Here is a 10,232-nt window from a genome sequence, read left to right as displayed (position 1 = left end):
ATGCAAGATCTCACCTCATGGGGCATCAATGATCATGAGGAAGGTGAGGGATCAGCCCAGAACTACATGGCAGGACCTGGTCAATGACCTGAAGAGAGCTGGGACCACAGTCTCAAAGAAAACCATGAGTAACACACCACGCCGTCATGGATTGAAATCCTGCAGCGCACGCAAGGTCCCCCTGCTCAAGCCAGCGCATGTCCAGGCCCGTCTGAAGTTTGCCAATGACCATCTGGATGATCCAGAGGAGGAATGGGAGAAGGTCATGTGGTCTGATGAGACAAAAATATAGCTTTTTGGTCTAAACTCCACTCGCCGTGTTTGGAGGAAGAAGAAGGATGAGTACAACCCCAAGAATAACATCCCAACCGTGAAGCATGGAGGTGGAAACATAATTCTTTGGGGATGCTTTTCTGCAAAGGGGACAGGACGACTGCACCGTATTGAGGGGAGGATGAACGGGGCCATGTTTCGTGAGATCTAAGCCAACAACCTCCTTCCCTCAGTAAGAGCATTGGAGATGGGTCGTGGCTGGGTCTTCCAGCATGACAAGACCCAAAACACACAACCAGGGCAACTAAGGAGTGGCTCCGTAAGAAGCATCTCAAGGTCCTGCAGTGGCCTAGCCAGTCTCCAGACCTAAACCCAATAGAAAAGTTTTGGAGGGAGCTAAAAGTCCGTATTGCCCAGCGACAGCCCCGAAACTTGAAGGATCTGGAGAAGGTCTGTATGGAGGAGTGGGCCAAAATCCCTGCTGCAGTGTGTGCAAACCTGGTCAAGAACTACAGGAAACGTATGATCTCTGTAATTGCAAACAAAGGTTTCTGTACCAAATATTAAGTTATACTTTTCTGATGTGTCAAATACTTATGTCATGCAATAAAATGCAAATTAATTACTTAAAAATCATACAATGTGATTTTCTGGATTTTCTCACAGTTGAAGTGTACCTATGATAAAAATTACAGCCCTCTACATGCTTTGTAAGTAGGAAAAACTGCAAAATCAGCAGTGTATCAAATACTTGTTCTCTTGACTGTATCTGTTCGTCATGTTGGTTGAAAGGGGTGTATCTTGGCTATAAAATACCTTTACATTTGCATTGGCGCTCTCAACGGTGATTCGTCGACAAGCTATTGCAAAGCTCTCACTATTAAAGATTTAGTTTAAGTACAACTCTGACTTGTTTGATAAGTTTGTCTCTCCTCATTTAATAGTAAAGAAATTAACCACAACACTTTACTCAATAATAAAAACTGTGGATGGGAAACTATTTTTATTTGTCAACTGGCAGTCAAGCATTGATCATCTCACCAGAAAAAGACCCTCGATTAATTATTGGAAAGGAACACCATGCACTTTCACCACCCCTATGAAGTTCATAACATAGGGCCTATTTTATCTGTAGCCTAATAAACTGCATGCTTTCTTAAGTCATAGTGGACCATCTGTGACTCCAAGTTTACTTCAATATGATGGTTATTATAGCAATATTGTTACAATCGCAATACATATTGAATTGGCACCTAAGTATAGATAAAATCGTATCGTGAGGTCCCTGGCAATTCCCATCCTTACTGGCCACACACACAGAAAAAGGTTCTAAATAGTGAAAAATATGTCTTGTAAATATTGTCTTGTAAACATAGCTGAACTGTATTTGGTGCTATATAGAACCTTTTATTTGAATATTCAATAAATAACCATGCTCATAAGGCTAAAAATGGAACCTGTATGGTGCTATAAAGAACCATTTCCTAATGTTCTTGATAAGAGAATTATGTTCTCCAGGTACGTAACCATTTTTAATTATATTACTCTGTCTGCACACCAGAATTTGTAAGATCCTGGTCGAATGAAACAGACGGAGGTCCAGCTAAAATAGTTAAATGTTTATTCACGGGAACGTTCTAAAATCAAGAATACAAAACAATTCATTTTATACTGACTTCTCACGCCCACACATACACACAAACATACGCACACACATGTCCTGCTACGCACACACTGTCTGTCTCACTACCCAGCCGACAGAGATAGTGACTTTGTCCTTGAGACGTCCCCGTTCTCTCCCAAATCTCTAGTCAGGTCGGCACCAAGCTCAGACAGTCTGTGTTTAAAATACCATAAAGGCATATTGTTTTACCCTAATTCTGACTAGGACTACACATTTATTGATTATGATTTTATACATTCTAATCAATTCCATACAATTATATGTTTCAGGGCGGAATATTCTAATCATTCAATTAACAGACAATTCTCGCCTATCAGTTCTATAAAAAACAAACATTAATTAAAGGTTCTATATTGCACCAAAAAAGGGTTCCACTATAGTTACAAGCCTTTTTGGTGCTATATAGAACCCTTTTTTAATGGTTCTTTATATAACATTTATGGAAAATTGTTCTATAAAGAACCTTCCTCAATCTTAAAAGTAATTTGTAGAAGATTATGAAAAACCATACAGGTTTTTATTTTATTTTACTTATATTATGTTGTTAAGGTTCTATAGGTGTTGTCATTGTGTGAATCAGGTGTGCAAGCTCTGGAACGACTGGGCCGCACTGATGAGATTTGTTTTTAGAACTGATGTAGAAGACAGTTATTAATTCATATAAGCCCATACGTGAGTCTTTCACCAGACACCTTCACTGGCCATAGTCATATTACATTGTGGCATGACACACCAGATTAGATTGACTGAAATGACACTCACTCAAGGTTGGACAAAAAGAGCTCTGAGCAAACCACACCCCAAAATATTTTAATTATCACTAAAAGAAGAAAGAACCCTGTTCCCGAACTGCAAATAACCATTGAAGGGCTCAATAAAGTATAAAAAGTTCATTCGGAAAGTATTCAGACCCCTTGTCTCTCCTATATCTCTCAGATATGGGAGAGACACTTCAGAACAAACTTACTTGTGATGTTTTTGGGGACTATCTGTTGTCCCATGTAGTGAATCTGTTATTCAATGTGTTTGTATGGGCTAATAGCAGTAAGGCCCAAAATAATCTTTCATCAAATCATTTTTTAATATATATTTTTCAAAATTCAAGGGGTCTTAAAATTCCTAATCAAATAGCTATATGATCCTTGGTATGATCTTCTTAAAACAAATCCATATAGCCTAGTGGAACTCCCCCTCCTCCGGCTTAGACAGGGCTTAGACTCTGATGGGTTAACATTTGACTACATTTGACTACAGTTTATATGTTGTTAATGTTACTGTTGTTAATGTTGAAAAGTGTATCAAAACTACAACTGGTTTACGGAACAGACATGACAGCAAGTCAAGACACATGTCTAGTAGACACACTGCCCAGGTAAATCATTTCTCATTCCAAAGAGACCTGGATAGACAACTTGATGAGGATGTCAATTGACCATGAAACGAGAGGGTAAAAAGTAAACAGAGGCCTTTTTTCAATCCAAGAATGGTCAAATGTGTATGGGTTAAGAAATTAGCAAGATGCACAGGTTAGCGCAAATCAATATGCATTTCAAACATAATAACACAAAAATACAGTCCTTGACACAACCGTGAGTCAATCTAAGCAACATATTAAAATATTCCCATCCAAATCCGTCAGTTTAAGAGATATCCGTTTTTTGCATGTGCTGTATCTCGATGTATCCGCCTATGTCAGCCTTCCACATCAGTGTTGAAAGATGGCCGAGCTACAAAATTCTGTCATTTCAAGAAAACGTCTACAGCGTCTGAACAGTTTGGCCTACAAACTATGACCACTCTATGGATTTGGGAGATTCTCACGAACGCGATGGTGCCCTCAGTTTTGCTGTACTACCATACAAATTAATGGAAGTATGGAGGTAGTTTTGTGCCAACAAAAATAAGGGGTTAAATATGTGTAAAAAAAAAATACAAAAATATTTCCTGAGCTTTCTTATATCTCCTAGATATAGGACAGACACTTCAAAACCTTATTTTTTTACTGTATTGTTTTGCCATTTATAAATGCGTTAGTCAATGCGTTTCTATGGGCTATAGTAGTAAAGGCCAAATTCAATATTTTATCAAATCATTTGTATATTTATTTTGATACCTAAAGGGGTCCTAAAATTCAAAATCAAATAAAAAAATGTTAAAATAAAGAGCTTAATCTCAAGTAATCTACACAACATATGACACACTGTATTCAAACACTGGTGTGTGCCTTGTGCATCAATGTACAACATAGATCAGACAGACTTTTATTCTAAGTGAAGGAGATGATGTCCCGGCAAATCCTCAGCTACTCTCTCTGGGAAAGATAGCGGTGGTCTGGTACATTAAAATACATGTATAGTATTTTCTACATATAGCAATTGTTCAGGTAGCCTTCTGCACTTATGCGAGTCCTTGGATGTCCCTGTCTATGGATGTGTCCATCTCAATGGCTGGATGGCTTCCGACACCCCTGATCGTTCATCCACTCCAGAATTGTTTGCAATGTTGTTAAGAAATCCTTTGCTGCCCTTTCTCTGTGGGCCTCACAGTCTGGACAGTTGGCACCTTCTTTCTGCAATATAGAGAGGAAAACACTCACAACATATGCATAAGATAGTCAAAAAAGAGAGGCTCTATGATACAGCGAGTGAGAAAAAGCAAGAGACAGAGAAGTCATTCTTTTAATATTATAATAATGCAAGTACTATAGTAATTATCTCCTGATTGCTCAGTTTGGCCGAGCGGCCAGCTCTCGGAAGAGACTTGGTGGTTCCAAACGTCTTCCATTTAAGAATGATGGAGGCCACTGTTTTCTTTGGGAACTGCAGAAATATTTTGGTACCCTTCCCCGGATTCCCCAGACACCTCATTTGGCTGCCTTTCCTTCTAGTTCTCTGCTGCCTGTGACTGGAACGAATTGAGAAAATCGCTGAAGTTGGAGACTTATCTCCCTCACCAACTTTAAACATCTGCCATCTGAGCAAATCAAGTAAAATCAAATTTTATTTGTCACATACACATGGTTAGCAGATGTTAATGCGAGTGTAGTGAAATGCTTGTGCTTCTAGTTTCGACAATGCAGTAATAACCAACGAGTAATCTAACTAACAATTCCAAAACTACTACCATACACACAAGTGTAAAGGGATAACCGATCGCTGCAGCTATACATAGTCCATCGGTAAATAGGCCACCCAATTCACCTACCTCATCCCCATACTGTTTTTATTTATTTACTTTTCTGCTCTTTTGCACACCAGCATCTCTACCTGCACATGACCATCTGATCATTTATCACTCCAGTGTTAATCTGCTAAATTGTAATTATTCGCCTACCTCCTCATGCCTTTTGCACACAATGTCTATAGACTCTTTCTTTTTTTTCTACTGTGTTATTTACTTGTTAATTGTTTACTCCATGTGTAACTCTGTGTTGTTATCTGTTCACACTGCTATGCTTTATCTTGGCCAGGCCGCAGTTGTAAATGAGAACTTGTTCTCAACTAGCCTACCTGGTTAAATAAAGGTGTGAAAAAAAATATATGAAACCCGACACAATCCTGTTTCGGGGCTCTACAGACAATTCCTTCGACCTCATGGCTTGATTTTTGCTCTGACATGCATTGTCAACTGTGGGACATTATACAGACAGGTGCACCGTTACAAATCATCAATTGAATTTACCACAGGTGAACTCCAGTCAAGTTGTAGAAACATCTCAAGGATGGTCAATGGAAACAGAATGCACCTGAGCTCAATTTTGAGTCTCATAGCAAAGGGTCTGAATACTTATGTAAATAAGATATTCTGTTTTTTATTCAGAATAAATTTGCAAAAAATTTAAAAATCTGTTTTTGGCTTTGTCGAATGTGACCTTAGTGTGTAGATTGATGAGAAAAAAAATAACATTGAATCCATTTTAGAATAAGGCTGTATGTAACGTAACAAAATGTGGAAAAAGTCAAGGGGTCTGAATACTTTCCGAATGCGCTATAAAAACAGGATTTATTTGTATGGGCAGACGAGGGACAGTTATACTGATAGTAGTCTCGCTAGACTATACTGATAGTAACATAATGGTCAATGTCAATGAATTGAGAGTTAAATATTCACATCAATCCACTGTTGTCTATCATCTACACACACAAACGGTCTCTACAGTAGGCATGTAAGATGCTGCGAGGGGATTTTTTATTATTTCACTGTTACTCACCTTAAATTATTATCAAGTACTTGCAAAAAAAAACTATGTTGAGAATTTATAATGCAGGCACATTTATGTTAATTTGCCTAACGCAACCCATGACATTTTAAGACTGTGTTTTTAACAATTAACCAAGGTTTCCAATTTCAATTTCAAAAATGAAAATGAATGCGATTTGAAATACATTTACTGAACAGGCAGATATGTAATCAGAGCTGTTGCAAAGTGGTGTTATTGTCACGCCCTGACCGTAGATTGCTTTGTATGTTTCTATTTTTAGTTTGGCCAGGGTGTGATGTGGGTATTCTATGTTTTGTTCTATGTTTCTATGTTCTATGTGTTTGGCCTGGTATGGTTCCCAATCAGAGGCAGCTGTCAATCGTTGTCTCTGATTGAGAACCATACTTAGGCAGCCTGGTTTCGCCCTTGAGTTGTGGGTAGTTGTTTTCTGTCTCTGTCTCAGACAGGACTGTTTCGTTTGTTCCGTTTTTTTGTTATTTTGATTTCACTGTTCAGTGTAATAAAAAGATCATGAACATGTACCACGCTGCACCTTGGTCCTCTCCTCCTTCCACCTACGACGATCATTACAGTTATGCATTACATTTTTGTCTAAATCGGAATATCAGTTATAAAAAGATATAGCTGCAAGTGGCAATTCCAGGGGCCAAGCACACTATACTCACATTCAAGCCACCATGTGGTCAATCGGAGTGACCTTGGAGTGACTTTCTATCATTGTGCAAAGTTTCGTGACAAAAGACCAGGCGGTTATTTAGTGTCATCAAATCATATAGGAAGGAAGAGTAGCAGCATTTTATTTAAAAAATATTTATAGTGGGGGATAAAAAAGTCTAATCTGCGGAAAATCTAATGGGCAGAGTTTATAGGTCCTTATGGGAAACAAAAATGGGAAACAAATGTCCATGTATGTACAAATTGACATTGACTGTAGCTCAAACGGGGCAGGTGATATACTTGTTCAAAGTTACATTTCATTACATTTCATTATAGTACAACGGTTTGATTTGTCTAATCTTAGCAATTTCTTCTTAGCTAGCTACATAGCCGTCTTTGTATCATAGATAATTGCGTAATTATCGTATTTCGTCATCCTAACGCAGTCTACACTGCCCTGCAGCTAGCCAGCTAGCTAACGTCCACCGTTAGCTAGTCCACCGTCTACCGATTAGCAGCACAACTATTACACTCAACTGAACGACTTGATTAGTGTAGTGTTAGCTAGCTACATAGTTGTCTTTGCTGTCTTCGTACCCAAGATAATTGTGTAGTTTAGAGTGTGTAGTTTTATGTCGTCCTTAACATAGGAGACTCTGCTAGCTAGCCAACAGCTAGCCAACGTCTACCGAACAGAACTTCTGCACTCAACAATCCGGTCGCATTTCGCTTCGCTCCACAGGTAGTATCACATTTTTTCATTTCATTTCATTACAGTACAACGGCTTGATTTGTTTGATCGTAGCTAGCTACATAGCTAGCTACATAGCCGTCTTTGTATCAAAGATAATTGTGTAGTCTAGAGCGATTTCTAGGTTAGCTAGCCAGCTATTGTCGTTCTTTTAGCAACGTAACGTAATCAACACTGCTAGCTAGCCAGCTAGCCCCGAATAGCAGCACAGTAGAAACTATTACACTCAGCGGAACGACTTGATTAGTGTAGTGTCAACAACGCAGCCAATGCCAGCTAGCCTACATAGTCAACAACGCAGCCTCTGCCAGCTAGCCTACTTCAGCAGTACTGTATCATTTTAATCATTTTAGTCAATAAGATTCTTGCTACGTAAGCTTAACTTTCTGAACACTCGTGACGTGTAGTCCACTTGTCATTCCAATCTCCTTTGCATTAGCGTAGCCTCTTGTGTAGCCTGTCAACTATGTGTCTGTCTATCCCTGTTCTCTCCTCTCTGCACAGACCATACAAACGCTCCACACCGCGTGGCCGCGGCCACCTAATCTGGTGGTCCCAGCGCGCACGACCCACGTGGAGTTCCAGGTCTCCGGTAGCCTCTGGAACTGCCGATCTGCGGCCAACAAGGCAGAGTTCATCTCCGCCTATGTCTCCCTCCAGTCCCTCGACTTCTTGGCACTGACGGAAACATGGATCACCACAGACAACACTGCTACTCCTACTGCTCTCTCTTCGTCTGCCCACGTGTTCTCGCACACCCGAGAGCTTCTGGTCAGCGGGGTGGTGGCACCCGGGATCCTCATCTCTCCCAAGTGGTCATTCTCTCTTTCTCCCCTTACCCATCTGTCTATCGCCTCCTTTGAATTCCATGCTGTCACAGTTACCAGCCCTTTCAAGCTTAACATCCTTATCATTTATCGCCCTCCAGGTTCCCTCGGAGAGTTCATCAATGAGCTTGATGCCTTGATAAGCTCCTTTCCTGAGGACGGCTCACCTCTCACAGTTCTGGGCGACTTTAACCTCCCCACGCCTACCTTTGACTCATTCCTCTCTGCCTCCTTCTTTCCACTCCTCTCCTCTTTTGACCTCACCCTCTCACCTTCCCCCTACTCACAAGGCAGGAAATACGCTCGACCTCATCTTTACTAGATGCTGTTCTTCCACTAACCTCGTTGCAACTCCCCTCCAAGTCTCCGACCACTACCTTGTATCCTTTTCCCTCTCGCTCTCATCCAACACTTCCCACACTGCCCCTACTCGGATGGTATCGCGCCGTCCCAACCTTCGCTCTCTCTCCCCCGCTACTCTCTCCTCTTCCATCCTATCATCTCTTCCCTCTGCTCAAACCTTCTCCAACCTATCTCCTGATTCTGCCTCCTCAACCCTCCTCTCCTCCCTTTCTGCATCCTTTGACTCTCTATGTCCCCTATCCTCCAGGCCGGCTCGGTCCTCCCCTCCCGCTCCGTGGCTCGACGACTCATTGCGAGCTCACAGAACAGGGCTCTGGGCAGCCGAGCGGAAATGGAGGAAAACTCGCCTCCCTGCGGACCTGACATCCTTTCACTCCCTCCTCTCTACATTTTCCTCTTCTCTCTCTGCTGCTAAAGCCACTTTCTACCACTCTAAATTCCAAGCATCTGCCTCTAACCCTAGGAAGCTCTTTGCAACCTTCTCCTCCCTCCTGAATCCTCCTCCCCCTCCCCCTCCTCCCTCTCTGCAGATGACTTCGTCAACCATTTTGAAAAGAAGGTCGACGACATCCGATCCTCGTTTGCTAAGTCAAACGACACCGCTAGTTCTGCTCACACTGCCCTACCCTGTGCTCTGACCTCTTTCTCCCCTCTCTCTCCAGATGAAATCTCGCGTCTTGTGACGGCCGGCCGCCCAACAACCTGCCCGCTTGACCCTATCCCCTCCTCTCTTCTCCAGACCATTTCCGGAGACCTTCTCCCTTACCTCACCTCGCTCATCAACTCATCCCTGACCGCTGGCTACGTCCCTTCCGTCTTCAAGAGAGCGAGAGTTGCACCCCTTCTGAAAAAACCTACACTCGATCCCTCCGATGTCAACAACTACAGACCAGTATCCCTTCTTTCTTTTCTCTCCAAAACTCTTGAACGTGCCGTCCTTGGCCAGCTCTCCCGCTATCTCTCTCAGAATGACCTTCTTGATCCAAATCAGTCAGGTTTCAAGACTAGTCATTCAACTGAGACTGCTCTTCTCTGTATCACGGAGCGCTCTGCACTGCTAAAGCTAACTCTCTCTCCTCTGCTCTCATCCTTCTAGACCTATCGGCTGCCTTCGATACTGTGAACCATCAGATCCTCCTCTCCACCCTCTCCGAGTTGGGCATCTCCGGCGCGGCCCACGCTTGGATTGCGTCCTACCTGACAGGTCGCTCCTACCAGGTGGCGTGGCGAGAATCCGTCTCCACACCACGTGCTCTCACCACTGGTGTCCCCCAGGGCTCTGTTCTAGGCCCTCTCCTATTCTCGCTATACACCAAGTCACTTGGCTCTGTCATAACCTCACATGGTCTCTCCTATCATTGCTATGCAGACGACACACAATTAATCTTCTCCTTTCCCCTTCTGATGACCAGGTGGCGAATCGCATCTCTGCATGTCTGGCAGACATATCCGTGT

This window comes from Oncorhynchus nerka, linkage group LG11 (genome assembly GCF_034236695.1).
Source record: "Oncorhynchus nerka isolate Pitt River linkage group LG11, Oner_Uvic_2.0, whole genome shotgun sequence".
NCBI classification, from domain to species: Eukaryota; Metazoa; Chordata; class Actinopteri; order Salmoniformes; family Salmonidae; genus Oncorhynchus; species Oncorhynchus nerka.
Note: the sequence above shows the minus strand (reverse complement) of the source record.